General features: G+C 39.1%; 1 protein-coding gene across 2 annotated transcripts in view; it reads right to left on the bottom strand.

Annotated features, from left to right (window-relative positions):
• Window positions 1-1,670, bottom strand: part of LOC124555766 (dual serine/threonine and tyrosine protein kinase-like) — a 335,619-nt gene extending 333,949 nt beyond the window's left edge. The window contains exons 1-2 of one of the 2 annotated variants that reach the window (XM_047129811.1): window positions 1,539-1,655; window positions 1,375-1,454 (exon numbers count right to left, since the gene is read on the bottom strand). The gene's annotated coding sequence lies outside the window, so the exon portion shown is untranslated. Of the gene's footprint in view, window positions 1-1,374; window positions 1,455-1,538 lie in introns of both variants that reach the window. The other variant, XM_047129810.1, reaches the window with a different exon arrangement.
• Window positions 1,671-18,611: the final 16,941 nt, after the last annotated feature.

Below are 18,611 nucleotides of genomic sequence, written 5' to 3'. Positions count from 1 at the left end.
ACATTATTCTTAATACTTCTATTACCCAAAAATGTGAAAGAAATATTACAGGTTTCATACATAAGCCTCATTTCCTGTCCCTTATAATGTGCACCTAAGTTACAATAGAAACCCAAAACGTTCAGAAATAGCACTCCTTAAACAGTAATTATTCTTATAAAGTTTAAATTTGAAATGGAAGTGCAACTAAACTTGTTCATTCTGGATTCATCTTGGGTTCTTTTAATATCACAAGATGTATCAAGTAGGGCAAAAACTTATAATTTGTGATCTAGTTAACATATGTAGAACGAAATAGGTTCATGATACCATATAAACTCTGCTACATGAGGATATAATGCTACACACTTGTGTTTCTTAAGAGCAATGCAGCCACACAATTTTAGGAACCATATTGGAGCTCTTTTTAATTATCAACAGTGTAAGATATGAGGAAAAAAACGTAAAAAAATTTACAATTTCAGGTGAGTAATGGAAAAAGAAGCACAGGACAACTTTTTGTGAGAATTCATCACAAATTTTCGATATTCTCTTACATTTAAAAAGTAACAACAAAAATGTGTAAACTGGTAATGTGTCTTCTGGAAACTCAATGTACGTAAACAAATTATAATACTGGGTGGGCGAACGTGATGAACAAATGCGGAAGACAAACACTGTTTGTTTCTCTGGGAGTCAAAACATATGAAATGGTTACTAAAACCATAATTACGTTATGGTCAAACGACGCGTTACTCATGTGATAAATAGTGCTTATAATCTATACAAACAGTGATAGTGTACTGCGTAATTGCAACTCACTAATACCAGAGTTAAAATTCGTTATTCCACGAACATATCGCGACAGTTTCTCATAAAATAGACAATTTTAGCGAAAATGCATATGGCAGTCTGGAAGAAGAGCATACACATCAGCGGAAGAATGTACAGCGAGTATACCAGTACGTATACAAGAAATTTTAATACGGAAGAAGTGTCAACGCACGAAATTTGAAGTACATGCACGAAAATTAAGGCGGTCATTCAGTGCGTTGCATATTAATATAATACGTCGTAACTTTTATGTAGATGTCCATAAACGAATTGGATTCAAATTATTATCACTAAATTTACATTTCTCTTCCATCATTAGTGCATTTTATCTTTTTGTCTGCGCAGCAATAACTACAGGCAACATACATCTGGTGTTTGGCTTGTGTGCCCTAGCCTTACGCACTTTAGTACGCACTCTGGTATCCAGTTCCTGATCGAACTGTTTAAACAAACTAAAACCAAACAAATTACCCTCATCTAAAATTGGGATAAATTTTGCGGTAATTTGAGTATACCGCATGCCTGGCACATTCTACTGATAATTAAATTTTATACACTTACTGCAGTCTCAAATGGTGCGAATTATTAGAACCGACAGTCTGAATCGTTCATAACCGGGTAAATTAGTCGCTTCAATCAATCTGTCAACAATTAAAATGTCTCAGTATATTAAACTGAGGTATCACAATGACTTTGTATACTATTAATGTATTACAACAGCAAACCTGAGACTTCACAAAATAGCGGGACGTAACGATGCAATGCTAATATATAACCAGCCACACTCAAAAATTTAATGCCACAAAAACTCATCCCTCCCCACTTGCTTCTGTACACCAAATGTTACAAAACAAAACACAGCACTGGTCCAAAGAACTTTAGCTGTCAGTGAAAGCTGTCACTCACGCAATTATTCCATTTTCTCTCTGAAAACGGCAAATCAATCCTCGGACGAATGATGCAAGGTTCCCTATTTTCATCATATTGTTCAAATTAATTTTTGAGGAGACATTCCAAAAGTAGCCACTCCAGCAGCAACAAATACGGAAAATATTCCTCCCAGACACTTAAGACCAGTTCACACCGGCCGACACTTCACGTTACGCCAAAACAATCCTCAATGCTTATCAAATAGCATTATTCATACAGGTCGTCAACAGACATGGCGTATGCACACGTTCTATATTTATTGACATTAGTCCCCAGATGGCAGTTATAAAGGCTCGTTTACGCTGGGGCAACATCTTGTAACATTGTGGCATGCTACGGAAATGTGGCGTGCGTCGTCTTGTAGTATGCTACAAAAGACAACACCTTGAGGCCTATGTTGCATGCGGCAGGTTAATTTATATAAAAGCAACAGAATTTGTGCCACACTGAGCCGGTCTTGCAGGAAAATGGGTGATAAAGTGATTATGGCGGCTGCTTACTTGGTCTTCGCACATGCAGCTAACAATGGAAATAAAAATAAACGGAAAAGGAAACGATGGTGGAAGAGATGAATATTTAAAGATGTCCCACGAACGATTATACCAGGAGATCTAGCAGCACGAGATGGTGCATTATTTTGCAATTTTACGAGAATGTCCAGTGAAGACTTCAGTTTTTTACTACAGTTAATTACACCTCATATTGTAAAGAAAGATACCAAATGCTAAGACAGTATTTCACCAAGTATTTGACTGGCCATCGCATTACGATTTTTAGCCACTGGGGTTAGTACAAGCCACTAATATACTTATTCAAACTACCATATTCCCTCATAGTGCCAGAAGTATGTGAAACTACACTCCTGGAAATGGAAAAAAGAACACATTGACGCCGGTGTGTCAGACCCACCATACTTGCTCCGGACACTTCGAGAGGGCTGTACAAGCAATGATCACACGCACGGCACAGCGGACACACCAGGAACCGCGGTGTTGGCCGTCGAATGGCGCTAGCTGCGCAGCATTTGTGCACCGCCGCCGTCAGTGTCAGCCAGTTTGCCGTGGCATACGGAGCTCCATCGCAGTCTTTAACACTGGTAGCATGCCGCGACAGCGTGGACGTGAACCGTATGTGCAGTTGACGGACTTTGAGCGAGGGCGTATAGTGGGCATGCGGGAGGCCGGGTGGACGTACCGCCGAATTGGTCAACACGTGGGGCGTGAGGTCTCCACAGTACATCGATGTTGTCGCCAGTGGTCGGCGGAAGGTGCACGTGCCCGTCGACCTGGGACCGGACCGCAGCGACGCACGGATGCACGCCAAGACCGTAGGATCCTACGCAGTGCCGTAGGGGACCGCACCGCCACTTCCCAGCAAATTAGGGACACTGTTGCTCCTGGGGTATCGGCGAGGACCATTCGCAACCGTCTCCATGGAGCTGGGCTACGGTCCCGCACACCGTTAGGCCGTCTTCCGCTCACGCCCCAACATCGTGCAGCCCGCCTCCAGTGGAGTCGCGACAGGCGTCAATGGAGGGACGAATGGAGACGTGTCGTCTTCAGCGATGAGAGTCGCTTCTGCCTTGGTGCCAATGATGGTCGTATGCGTGTTTGGCGCCGTGCAGGTGAGCGCCACAATCAGGACTGCATACGACCGAGGCACACAGGGCCAACACCCGGCATCATGGTGTGGGGAGCGATCTCCTACACTGGCCGTACACCACTGGTGATCGTCGAGGGGACACTGAATAGTGCACGGTACATCCAAACCGTCATCGAACCCATCGTTCTACCATTCCTAGACCGGCAAGGGAACTTGCTGTTCCAACAGGACAATGCACGTCCGCATGTATCCCGTGCCACCCAACGTGCTCTAGAAGGTGTAAGTCAACTACCCTGGCCAGCAAGATCTCCAGATCTGTCCCCCATTGAGCATGTTTGGGACTGGATGAAGCGTCGTCTCACGCGGTCTGCACGTCCAGCACGAACGCTGGTCCAACTGAGGCGCCAGGTGGAAATGGCATGGCAAGCCGTTCCACAGGACTACATCCAGCATCTCTACGATCGTCTCCATGGGGAATAGCAGCCTGCATTGCTGCGAAAGGTGGATATACACTGTACTAGTGCCGACATTGTGCATGGTCTGTTGCCTGTGTCTATGTGCCTGTGGTTCTGTCAGTGTGATCATGTGATGTATCTGACCCCAGGAATGTGTCAATAAAGTTTCCCCTTCCTGGGACAATGAATTCACGGTGTTCTTATTTCAATTTCCAGGAGTGTATTTCATCAGTATTGAAGAATTACATAAAGGTAAGTACACAACATTCAATACTGATTTTATGTAAATAATTTTTTATTTTCATTTTTAAGTAAGCAAATAATTGGTGCAACGTATTTCACTTATTTTTTAAATCTCAAAAATTGATGGAGCTCTTCTGATATACCTGGTACTTCAAAGAATTCTTCACTCTCACCAGTGTCATTGTCAACGTATACAATTTCGCAGTTAGCTTCTGGACAGCTTACTTCTGCACTGTTTTCCGATACAGCAGCCGGTAATGATGTGATGCTGGGAGTTTGCTTCTCATACTTCCCCCCAAGTTGCTTATTCCCAATGTTATGGTTCACATAAGTTTGTGTTGTCTGGGAAAATTTTCTCATTTCATTGGCGATGAAAGTTTCATACACACTCCATTCATCTCTGTTGTTAACAGCTTTTTAAATCTGGTAAGCTTCCTCAACTCGAGAATCTCTCTCCAATTTCTGAGGGTTTTTTTTTTGGGGGGGGGGTGGTTTAGTAATTCTATTTCTCTGCGTTTCTCATGAGACGTAGTTGGTGTTTGATGCAGACTGCCTTCAGAAGGCTGACTTGCATCTTCATCTTTGGTTTCTGTGTCATCATTCTGAAGAAGTAGAGAAAGTAATGATAATGTTTTACTTTTCAGATTCCAAAGGATACTGAAGAATAGAAGAATATTGCCAGAAATTTCGAAGTGAAATGGAACTTCCTTCACTATGTAGGTGCCATAGATGGCAAACATATGCAAATTATATATCCTTTCAACACTGGAAGTGAGTATATTAACTACAAAAAAGGCGACTGCAAACGCAAATTACTGCTTTCAGTATGTGCATATTGGTTGTCAGGGCCATATATCAGATGGAGGAGTTTTTAAGAACACTTTGTTTTAACGGAAAATAAATTAAACATTCCTCTCCAGAATATCTTTCAGGAAGAGAAAATTTGACACCATATGTTGTAGTAGCGGACGAGGTACTTCCATTGACAACAAATATAATGAAACAGTACGCTGGTCAGTAACCCAGGTCGGAGGAAAGAATATTTAATTACCGACTTCCTCGCGCACGACTTACTGTCGAAAACGCTTTCAGAATAATGTCCTCTGTTTTTAGTATTTAGGAGGCCATTGTTACTTAAAGTTGAGAAACCTGAAACAGTTACAAAAGCTTGTACGTAAGTCCACAATTTTTAAGTCAAAGTGCGACATCCAGAACTATTTATTTACCTCCATACAGTTTGGATACAGAAGATGTAGATAATGGTGTAATTACTCTTGGAGAGTGGAGAGAAGCTACTCGCAACTATACAGGCTTAACGAATAGGCCTATATCAAAGGTATCTTGAAGACCTTCCTGTGATGCACAGGGAGTACGAGAGGAATTCAAATAATATTTTATGACACCACATGGAACGGTTGTGTGGCAAAAGAGATATCAATAGATTCACCCTGCACCAATGTATATTAATTATGTTCGTACTACAATGTATATTCATTTACGTAAACAAACAGAATTATCTAGACGAACTCAAACTTTTTAGTTACTTTTTTCCTACAAACGTGTTTGTGTGGTCCACTGTAGTAAAATAAAATTAGAAATTACTGTTTATACCTATCGATTACATACTTATTCGAAAGAATTTCTTAGGAGGTACTATATGTAGCTTATTCATTACAACAATGTAAAAAATGGGACTTTCTAAGAACATAATAAAATTTCCTATTTTACAAATACACTTATTAATAATTTTGTTGCCATGGATTGGTGTAATACAGATCTCAGTTAAAAATATGAATAGTTATTGAAATCGAGATATTTACAATTGAGCTGTCCATTCCTGCACGTGGTTCCGTCACATCTAAGATGAATTTTAATGCTTCATATATGAACCTTTTTTTTCGTTTTAGCCGCTGATCTTTTTTTTTTATTCGTCACGCGCGTGTGTTCGTGATGAAACGCGCTTCTCAGATTTTTAATCTTATTCCTTTCAGCGTTCTCATTGATTTCATATTTTAAAGCGAGATTTTATGTAACGTCTCTTTTCACTACATTATTTTTATAATTACTTTCACGTATGTTCCACAGAAGCTCAGTTTGTCTGTAGTCCTCTATGAATGCTAAATACTTCACGTTGATTGTTGTTCAGAGATTTAAACGTAAAAACGCGATCAGATTTTACAGAGAGCAGCTTTACAGTTTGCGAATGCGACGAGACGAATCTATCGAGCAGTTGGCCGACAGAATTCGGAACATCAACGCTCAAACGTACCAGTTAGTAGAAGACGAAAATGAAAATCTCATTCAGTTGTTTGAAGCCGACCAGAGAGCCTTGAACACATTCATTCATGGGTTGCACAGAGAGGAAGTAAGAAAAGCTGTTCAATTGGCACGATGTACAACGTTTCAGAAAGCAGTAGAATCAGATGTTGGTTTCGTTGAAGCACTAAGACGACCGAATGAGATGCACAAACAAGAACGCAGAGTTTTCAACGCAATAGTATAATGCTATAGATGCAATAAACTGGGTCACAAGCGTAAGGATTGTAAAGCGAATCGAATCTGCTATCATTGCAGGACGCCGGTTCATGTTTCGAGAGAATGTCGCAACAAGAAGAAAGGTAATGCGAACAACATACAATCTGCCAGATCTTTAAGCCAGTATAGGGATGTACGGGTCACCACTCCGTCCGCCCCTTGCCAGAGACAGTGATTCCTGTTAGTTCCAGTGAAAATCATACCGAAAATGACTTCGTGATAGATGCTGTATGTCGTGGAAGAAACACCAAACTACTTATTGACACAGGAGCACAGACCTCATTAATGTGGTGTGGCATAGATAAACGGGATAAATTGAAACCGCCGCTATTAAAAGTGTGAGGGTTAAACGGAGGAAAACTACGTAACTATGGAGAAGTTGACGTAGAATTAATTCTTGGCCAAGGCCAAGATGAAGGTGAAAATAAAGATAAAGATAAATACCCAGGAAGGGTGCAAGTAGTTTCAAATAACGAAACGCGTTATGACGGTTTACTTGGATTTGATTTCTTGTCCGCTAACGAGGCAGAGATATTTGTAGCAGAAAGAAAGATCAGACTAGGCCATAGCAACTACAACCTAGGAAATAGTTCATCAGATCATAATCAAAGGAGCAGCAAACTGACGTCGTGGGAATGGACCATCCAAACGATGCATCATTTCAAACCTTCCGAGTCGATGTTCAAATTGATTAGCCTCAGAAAATTCCCAAGGGAGCAGGAAAGACAATCTACGTTGCAGTTAAGTCACCTAGATGCAAGGAAGGAACTTTGTTATTAATTGAGGGCTCCGAGAAAAGTAAGTTACTGGATACAATGCATTGTTACGTTGCTAGAAGTGTAGGTGTCGCTACAATGGTGAGACAGAATGTCGCAAAAGTCTCGGTTACAATAACGAATATGAGCAATGAGGATGTTATTTTGCCATGAGGAGCAGAATTTACTGAAGTGTCGAGCGTAAGTAAAAGTGACATAACACATATTCCAGATGAGGTAACAAATGCTGCAGTTATAAACACAGATTTTTGTACCAGTACCACAAAATTGCAATGAGGGGACGAAGTTAACAACAAACAGAAGTGCAAGATTTGGAAGAAGATAAAACATTTGACAGCTGATGAACAGAAGATTTTAGCGCCTGTCTTGTTGGAGGATGCAGATTTATTCCGAGATCGTTCAAATTTACCTGTCACTCATTTAGTTCAGCATCGTATTCATACAGGGAATGCAGCCCCAATCACACAGAAACCTTACAGAATAACATTCAGTCAGGGAGAGTTGCAAGAAGACATGATTAAAGATCAATTAGAAGCCGGAATTATAAAACCAAGAGATCCTTCAGACCCACCATGGTGTTCGCCTATCGAAATTGTAAAGAAGAAATCAATTTCTGGAGAACCATAGTTCCGTTTTTGTGTTGGTTACCGATCTTTGAATGCTGTGACCACACCCGACATTTACTCCTTACCAAATTAAATGGAAACCTTGGATTACTTGCGCACATGTCGAAATTTTTCTGTATGTGATTTAACAAGTGGTTATCACCAGTTAACAGAGCATTCAGATGATCAAGCAAAAACTTCATTTGTAGCAGCATCAGGAGTATACAAGTATCTTCGTATGCCAATTGGACTTCATAATGCTCCAGCTACATTTCAACGCCTGATGGATTCAGTTTCACGAGTGCTCACCCCACACAAGCACTTGTTTACCTTGATGATGTAATATTTTTTTTGTGAAAACATGAAGCAGCGTACTGAGAGACTACAAGCTGCTTTTGAGCATATAAGAAGTATAACCTGTCTTTATCAATAGATAAATGTCATTTTGCACAAAGTGAAGTTAACTATCTTGGTCAAGTTATAACCAATGAAGGTGTTTGACCCGATCCAAAATTAATTGAAGATGTGCAGAATTTTCCTGAACCACAGAATTTGAAAGAACTACAATCATTCTTGACATTATCAAATTTCTACAGACGATCTATAGCCAGTTATGTGAATATAACACATCCAATGACATAGCTACTGAAGGAAGGAGCCACATTTAATTGGTCAACAAAGTGCAAAACGGCAATGGAAGAACTTAAAACTGCTCTAACCACAGTCCCTGTGTTAGCCTATCTGGAGTTCAGTAAACCTTTTATCCTTTCAACAAAATGGCTCTGAGCGCTATGGGACTTAACAGCTATGGTCATCAGTCCCCTAGAACTTAGAACTACTTAAACCTAACTAACCTAAGGACATCACACACACCCATGCCCGAGGCAGGATTCGAACCCGCGACCGTAGCAGTCGCGCGGTCCTTTCAACAGATGCATCCAATTTTGCCATAGGTGCAATCTTGTCTCAAGAAGCTGGTGGTCATGAACATGCAATCTCATTTGCTTCCAGACAATTAAACAAAGCAGAACGTAATTACATTACTCCTGAGAAGGAGAGTTATGCTTTCGTTTTTGGTATAACACGTGACAGATGTTTCTTAACAGGAAGAGAATTTACAGTTATTACAGATCATGCCGTGCTTAAATGGTTATTGAGCTTAAAGGATCCAAGTTCCATATTAACGTGATGGGCATTAAGACTGAATGAGTACCAATTTAAAGTTATTCACCGAACTGGTAAACAACATGTGAATGCTGATGCAATTAGTCGAAAAGTCAATGTTTGTGTTACAATAAGCTGAGAAGAGTTAAAGGCAAGAAGAAGATCCACAATGCAAATTATTGAAAAATGATCAACATTTTGTCGCAATAGATGGATTATTGTACAAAATCACTAGTAAAGGAATCCGCCTAGTTATTCCAAAAAGCATGAAAGAGCAAATCATGAGATTCTTTATTATCAGGACATTGCAGTAAAAAAGCAACAAACATTAAAATAGCTCAAATGTTTTGGTGGCCGAGCCGCAAAGTTGACGTTTGTTTCACAATGTGACTCCTGTAAGTGACAGAATAATGTAGGAAAAAATGGAGCGCCCATGCAAGAACTGACAGAGACAAGTGAACTATTTGAACGAGTAGGACTAGATGTTGTAGGACCGTTGCCTAAGAGTAAAGATGGAAACAAATACATATTGACAGTGTTAGATCATTTCTCTAGATACCTTCTCATGATACCAATACCTGACCAGAGCGCCAAGACTATAGCTCAAGTATTTGTAAAAGAATGGATTCTTAAGTTCGGATCACCATTAAGTATAATAAGTAATCAAGGAACAAATTTTTTGAGTGAATTAGTTAAACAGACTTGTAAGCTCATGCAAATAACTTAGTTAAGGTCTGCACGAGCACACCCTGAAGGAAATGGAGAGTCGAGCAAGTCCACAGAACAATTATTAAAATGGTTAGCCATTATGTGAACAACAAACACGACAATTGGGATGTCTGTTTACCGTACTTGGTAAGTTGTTACAATGCCAAAATGCACAGCTCAACTGGCCTAAGTCCATATGAGATCGTCTACAGAAGAAGAATGCATTCATCCTTGGACTTTGCACTATCGACTACTGGAATTAGCAATCAACACATAAGGGATCTAACACCCAAACTAAAGGAAGCATGGGGGGGAGTGAAACAGCGAAATTATCAATCCTTTCTTCAGTAAGCAAGACAAAACGACAGCCAAGTGGCAGTGCCACAGTATCGAGTTGGAGATCTTGTGTATATGAGCAAAGTGCTATTGAAGAAGAGTCAAGTCAAAAAGTTTAAGAAATTTTACAAAGGACCATATCCAATCTTGGAGGTGTTGTCGCCAGTCACTCTTAAGCTCGAACTGCCCTTTCGTTCGATTGTCGTTCATGTCAATCGTGTAAAGCCATTACTGGATAGGTTTCCTGTAGTATCAAGACCGATCGGTAGGCAGATCTGCTGTTCTCAAACATAGGAAGCGAGAATCGCGAGGTCGCAGTCCAGACTTTGAGGGCAAGGCATCGCCACATTCTGAGCGATCCTGTTCCAGACACTCCTACAATTTGCGTAAACGTGTGTAATGTGTGAGAGTGCAATGCGTGTGTTTATTTCAGCCATGTGCTTATGTGAATGTGTTGTGAAAATTTAGTATTGAAGCTATTGCACGAGTGCACAAGTGAAACTAAATCTTTTATTCCACAGGTTACCACAAGAAACTCATTTTTTATGTTCATTGTTAACTCTAGTATTCAAGACTAATTAACCATGTTCATTTTTATTCTAATGTTTGCTATGATAGCGTATTCTACTACTGCTGTAGTAATAGTGCCACAGAGTAAAGGTGTTTTGTTCAAACCACGATCAGACATGGTAGTTTCAACAAGTAATGCAAAACTTGTCCTCAAGTACAGTCTGAGTGAAATCCAACAACAGTTCAGTTCTGTAAAGAAGCAAATTGATCTAATTTTGGAAATGGGTACATCTTGGTATAATAACTGTATCATAGCCAAAATGCAGGTAGAGTCTACATTTGCTAATTATGATCAAGAGATTTACTGTTTCTTAAAGCTTTTTCCACACAAAACTTTAATTAGACGTACATGTGCCTGGTTTGATTTTGGAGAGAGTATCCTTCATACTGTATTTGGTACTGTAACTAGTCAAGATCTACTGGAAGTTAAAGGCAAAATATTAGTTCTTGAACAACAGTACAGTACAGATTCAACTAACCTCTCTAATGAAATCATCGTGTTAAAGAATATGCAAAGAACCATTACTAACCACACAGTTTTTATTGAACAGATTGTAAAGCAATTTATCTAACATTTCCACGTAATTTGTAATGAAACGATGAGCACTACACTAACCCACAATTCCTAAATTACTATTATAGCTATAAAAATATACAGGAGGGAACTGCTTGTGGCAAAATTTCAATGAAAAAATTATATGTAATGCAGAAGATAGAAGCAAGTTGTTTGGTTGTTATAAAATACAAAACTGGAAGGACAGACACCAATATACACTACTGGCCATTAAAATTGCTACACCACGAAGATGACGTGCTACATACGCGAAATTTAACCGACAGGAAGAAGATGCTGTGATATGCAGATGATTAGCTTTTCAGAGCATTCACACAAGGCTGGCGCCGGTGGCGACACCTTCAACGTGCTGACATGAGGAAAGTTTCCAACCGATTTCTCATACACAAACAGCAGTTGACCGGCGTTGCCTGGTGAAACGTTGTTTTGATGCCTCATGTACGGAGGAGAAATGCGTACCATCACGTTTCCAACTTTGATAAAGGTCGGATTGTAGCCTATCGCGATTGCGGTTTATCGTGTCGGGACATTGCTGCTCGCGTTGGTCGAGATCCAATGACTGTTAGCAGAATATGGAATCGGTGGGTTCAGGAGGGTAATACGGAACGCCGTGCTGGATCCCAACGGCCTCGTATCACTAGCAGTCGAGATGACAGGCATCTTATTTGCATGGCTGTAACGGATCGTGCAGCCACATCTCGATCCTTGTGTCAACACGTGGGGACGTTTGCAAGACAATAACCTTCTGCACGAACAGTTCGACGACGTTTGCAGCAGCATGGACTATCAGCTCGGAGACCATGGCTGCGGTTACCCTTGACACTGCATCATAGACAGGACTGCCTGCGATGGTGTACTCAAAGACGAACCTGGGTGCACGAATGGCAAAACGTCATTTTTTCACATGAATCCAGGTTCTGTTTACAGCCTCATGATAGTCTCATCCGTGTTTGGCGACGTCGCGGTGAACGCACATTGGAAGCGTGTATTCATCATCGCCATACTGGCGTATCATCCGGCGTGATGGTATGGGGTGCCATTGGTTACTTGTCTCGGTCACCTCTTGTTCACACTGACGGCACTTTGAACAGTGGACGTTACATTTCACATGTGTTACGACCCGTAGCTCTACCCTTCATTCGATCCTTGCGAAATCCTACATTTCAGCAGGATAATGCACGACTGAATGTTGCAGGTACTGTACGGGCCATTCTGGATACAGAAAATGTTCGACTGCTACCCTGGCCAGCACATTCTCCAGATCTCTCACCAATTGAAAACATCTGGTCAATGGTGAGCGAGCAACTGGCTCGTCACAATACGCCAGTCACTACTCTTGATGAACTGTGGTATTGTGTTGAAGCTGCATGGGCAGCTGTAAATGTACACACCATCCAAGATCTGTTTGACTCAATGCCCAGGCGTATCAAGGCCGTTATTACGGCCAGAGGTGGTTGTTCTGGGTATTGATTTCTCAGGATCTATGCGCCCGAATTGCGTGAAAATCTAATCACATGTCAGTTCTAGTGTTGTATATTTGTCCAATGAATACCCGTTTATCATCTGCAGTTCTTCTTGGTGTGAACAATTTTAATGGCCAGTAATGTAATAATATACAGACCAAAGACCGGGATAAAATAACAGAAGTCCCTCAGGAACTGATCATTTTGTAAGTGACTATTTATCTCGAATTATGGAGAAGTTGCAACAAAAAGTTCCTAAAGCACAAAAACCATTCACAAAGAATTACACAACAAGCACAATGATATTATTCCCCACAATAGGGTTTCTAGTCAGGAAGACAGTTCATTATTTAAAAAATTAGAAGTCAGCATGCATATTGAGAAGATGCCACCAAGTGGACTTCTTAATGTAATTATGTCTGAGTTTCTTTAAGAAAGTGATAATGCTGTTTGTAAAATCTGTGTAAAAACGGTGAAAAGTGGTATGCTGTGTGTTGACTGTAAGTACTGGTATCACAACATATTTGTAAAAGTAGATCTGAAATATGTAAACAGCCAACATGACTAGACATGCCGTCAGTGCTTCGTAAATATAGCGAAAATCAATATAATGAGCACCCTAAAATCAAAAGAAAAAATTATAAGTGTGATAAAAGATGATTTACAGACAATCAGTAAAAAATATCAAGAACTTCAGAAGAAATATCAAGATCTGAAAGGGAAATATAAAGCACTAGGTTGGTATCATCGCCTAGCCAAAAACAACGTTGTTGTTAACGGTCGCTGCCCGTGGAAAACATGGTGTGTGTTGAAGAAAAGAAACAAGCAAGCACTACATGCAAGTACATTTATAGTCCCAGTGATACCACTACCACATAAATTCTTGGCTCTAGACAATGATTATTGCAATACAATAAAAAAAGGCGAATCAAAACGCAATGACAAAACTTTCGATAAAGGGTCAAAAAAGAACGTACCGAAACGAAGATGCATGATAGGGCTCCTCCTGAATTACGACGGTGATAGAAAAGATCTATCCACTCTTTTTCGTGAAACTACATATTCATTACTTAACAATAAGTTTGTCTTCAGCACAAAAAGCGGTGCACAAAGCTGTAACAACAATTTTTGATCACATACCCAATTATGGGAATGGGGGAAATAAATACAGTTGAAGAAGAATGGGTAGCTTTGAGGGATGAAGTAGTGAAGGCAACAGAGGATCAAGTAGGTAAAAAGACGAGGGCTAGCAGAAATCCTTGGGTAACAGAAGAAATATTGAATTTAATTGATGAAAGGAGAAAATATAAAAATGCAGTAAGTGAAGCAGGCAAAAAGGAATACAAACATCTCAAAAATGAGATCGACAGGAAATGCAAAATGGCTAAGCAGGGATGGCTAGAGGACAAATGTAAGGATGTAGAGGCCTATCTCACTAGGGGTAAGATAGATACCGCCTACAGGAAAATTAAAGAGACCTTTGGAGATAAGAGAATGACTTGTATGAATAAAAAATTATTTTGACCAATTAGTAAAGAAGCAAACTCAATGTGTAAACGCCTGTGAAAACATACTTGACCTCTTACAAAGAGAGATCCTCAGCAGTGAGATCAACTTCTTTAAATCAAATATACGGTGATGTAGGCCAAAATCCTGGGTATCACACACTGCAGCCACTCACCCTGCTGAGCCCACGTTTGGAAGCAAGTGAAGAAAAAATTCTGAATTTTGCTTGGCGCCCAGCAGTGTTACAAAAGTTGTACTGTATAGCCGTTTGTCTGGTGTAATGAATAAGGTAAGTGCTTTACATGCAGGAGGTTATGGGCACAAATTTAACTAGGTGTTTTTTATTTCTGCATTTTTATCAAAATGACTTTGATCATTAATTATATTCAATTAGATGGTTTAAATGATTTTTTTATTTCTTTCCCTTGGCGCATTAGATTAATTACTGTATGAACATTTCAATTTGTTTCACTTTTTCTTTATATTATTATTTCCTCACTCATAACTTTTGTGAATGTGAATTTGATTATATGTATCTACTATAATATTCAATTATTTGAAAATTCTGATCTATTGGCTATGAAACAAAAGATAAGTAATATCTTTATATTGATTGTGCAGTGGTGTGAAAATGTATGTTTCATTACAAGATATTCAATTTCTTTTACATGATAATCATCTCAGAAACATTTAAAACATACTCTAAATTCCTACTGCACTATGGACAAAGTAATACATATGAAGATTTAAACAAAAGGGGGGTTTATGCATAAAACGAAAGTCAAGAAAAATGAGGAATGGATATAATGACAAATTGGATGATAAAAACAAAATAAATTATATCAAAGTTAATGTGTAAAATTAATTAAAAGCATATGAACAACGATTACAAGAGGAAAAGAATGATAAGAAGAAAAATGAGAGCAAATGAAGAAATTGATATTATGACTAAAATGATGTGACAAAGGAATGGAAAAAAAATTATATTTATATCAGGTAACTGAATGAAAAGGATGATCAAAGTCATTCCAATAAAGATTTAAAAAAGAAATTAATGCACCTCATTAGATCTGAACCCACAACCTACTGCATGAAAAGCCTTTACCTTATCCATTAGACCACATAACAACTCTATGTAACAGAAACTCTTCAGTGCTATTGAGCGAGATGTAATATTTCGATTTTTTTTGGTCAGTTACTCGTAAATGAGGGTCCACCAGGGTGAATGGCTGCAGTGTGTGATACCTGGGATTTTGACCTGCACAACAGTATAGATGTTTACAAAAAGCCGATCCCGCCACTGGTGATCTCTCCTTGCTAGCAACAAATAATCCTCACCAAATAAGGTGCATCATGACAGATACAGAGATTCCTGACCACAAGGCTGTTGTTGCAAGACTGAATACCGTAACGTTCATAACCACCAAAAATAAACCCAAAGTACATCTATTTCAAAAAGTGGATAAAAATTCTCTCAACACCTTTCTGAGTGACAGTGTCTGCACCTTCCGATCTGACTAAGTAAGTGTAGCCCAGCTGTGATTTGACTTCAAAGAAACAGTATCGACAGTGATAGAGAAATATGCGTGTATACCACATAAATGAATAAGAGATGGTACTAATCTCTTTTGATACACAAAATTGGTTAGAACACTATTGCAGAAGCAACGAAAAAATCATGCCAAATTTAACCCCAATAATGGCGAAGTTTTAAGGATGCTCGAAACTTTGTGCAGAAAAACCAAAGAGATTCTGGTCATATGTAAAGTACACCAGTGCCAAGACGCAGTCAATACCTTCAATGTGGATAACAATCGTGAGGTAATCGATGGCAGTACCACTAAACCAATGTTACTAAACACAATTTTCTTAAATTCTTTGACAGAAGAAGGTGAAATAAATACTCCAGAATTCGAATCAAGAACAACTGCCAGCATGAGTAACTCAGAAGCAGATATCCTCAGTGTTGTGAAGCAGCTCAAAACACTTTAGAAAGACAAAGTTTCTGGTCCAGATCGTATACCAGTCCCATTCCTTTCAGAGTATGCTGATACAGTAGCTCCACACTTAGCAATCACATTCAACAGCTCACTCGAAGCAAGATCTGTGCCCAGACTGGAAAGCTGTATGAGTCACACTAATAACCAAGAAGGGAAATAGGAGTAATCTGCTGAATTACAGTCGCATATAACTAACTTCGATTTGTAGCACGATTTTGGATCATACATTGTGCTCATATATTATGAATCACCTCGAATAAAACGACTTATTGACAAATAGCCAACATGGATTCAGAAAATATTGTTCTTGTGAAACACAAATAGCTCTTTATTCTCATGAAGTAATGAGTGTTATCAACAGGGGATACCAAACTTTTGTCATATTTTTAGGATTCCAGAAGAGTTTTGACATCATTCCTCACAAGCAACTTATAATTAGATTACATACCTATGGAGTATTATTGTTTTAATTGTGTGACTGGATTCATGATTTTCTCTCAGAATGCTCATAGTTTGTAATAAGCAGCATTCCATCAAGGAAGTGTTATAGGCCCTCTATTGTTCCTGATATACATAAACGATTTAGGAGACAATTTGAGCAGCCCTCTTAGATCGTTTGCAGATGATGCTGTCATTTATCATCTTGTAAAGTCATCAGATGATCAAAACGAACTGCAAAAAGGTTTAGACTAGTCATCTGTATGGTGGAGTAAGTGTCAGTTGACCCTAAATACTGAAAAGTCTGAACTCATCCAAATGATCACTAAAAAGAATCCACTACATTTCAGTTACACAATAAATTACACAAATATAAAGGCTGTAAACTGAACTAAACACTTAAGGAATACAGCTATGAATAACTTAAATTTCAACGACCACATACATAATGTTCTGTGGATAAAAAGCCAAAGACTGCAATTTATTCACAGAACACTTAGAAAGTGTAACATGTGTACTAAACAGACTACTTACTCTACGCTTGTCCACCCTCTTCCGGACTATTGCTGGGCAGTTTGAGATCCACATGAGACAGGATTGACAGAGGACATCAAAAAAGTTCAAAGAAGGGCAGCTCGTTTTTTATTATCAGGGAGTAGGGGAGAGAGTGGCAAAGATATGGTACATAAATTGGAGTGGCAGTCATTAAAATAAAGGTATTTTTCGTTGTAGTAGGACCTTCTCAGAAAATTTCAATGACTAACTTTCTCCTTAGAGTGTGAGAATATGTTATTGGTGCCCATCTACACTACTGGCCATTAAAATTGCTACACCACGAAGATGACGTGCTACAGACGCGAAATTTAACCGTCAGGAAGAAGATGCTGTGATATGCAATTGATTAGTTTTTCAGTGCATTCACACAAGGTTGGCGCTGGTTAGATTAGCTTAGATTAGATTTACTTTCATTACAACTGATCCATAATGAGGAGGTCCTCCAGGATGTAGAACATGTCAGAAAAACAACAATACATGAGAAATATTTACAACTCAAAGAAATAAGCTTTATGTACCATTCCACAGGTCCCAAGTGGAATGATCGTCATAATTTAATGAACGCTATACGAAAGAATCATTTTGCAAATACTAATGCACTGAATTTAAAATAAAAAAGTTTATTCATTTATTTATAAGGTAATAAACATGTAATACAACTACTATAATACTTATTTACAATGAACACATTACTGCACTGAAATGGTGAAGAAGTTAGATTGTACTTACACACACGCACACACACACACACACACACACACACACACACACACATACACACACACACACACACACACACACACACACACACACACACACACACACACACACACACACACACACCTATTTACAATGAACACATTACTGCACTGAAATTGTGCAGAAGTTATATTGTACTTATATATATACACACACAAATTAGTTGATTCTACTGAGAAATTCATCAATGGAGTAGAAGGAGTTGGCCACCAATAAATCCTTTAGGCTTCTCTTAAACTGAATTTCATTGGTTGTTAAGCTTTTTATAGCTGCTGGCAAGTTGTTGAAAATAAGTTTTTCTGAATAATGCACACCTTTTGTACAAGATTAAGTGACTATAAATCCTTGTGAAGATTTTTCTTATTTCTGGTATTGATTCCATGAATTGAGCTGTTGATTTGAAAAAGTGATATATTTTTAATGACAAATTTCATTAAACAATAAATATATTGGGAAGCAGTAGTTAGTATCCCTGGTTCCCTAAACAGGCTTCAGCAGGATGTTCTTGAGTTCTCACCACATATAACTCTTACTGCACGTTTTTCTGTCTGGAAAACTTTAGCTTGGCTTGATGTGGCG

This window comes from Schistocerca americana, chromosome X (assembly GCF_021461395.2).
Source record: "Schistocerca americana isolate TAMUIC-IGC-003095 chromosome X, iqSchAmer2.1, whole genome shotgun sequence".
In the NCBI taxonomy this organism is placed as follows: Eukaryota; Metazoa; Arthropoda; class Insecta; order Orthoptera; family Acrididae; genus Schistocerca; species Schistocerca americana.
This window is presented reverse-complemented; position numbering and strand designations above follow the sequence as displayed.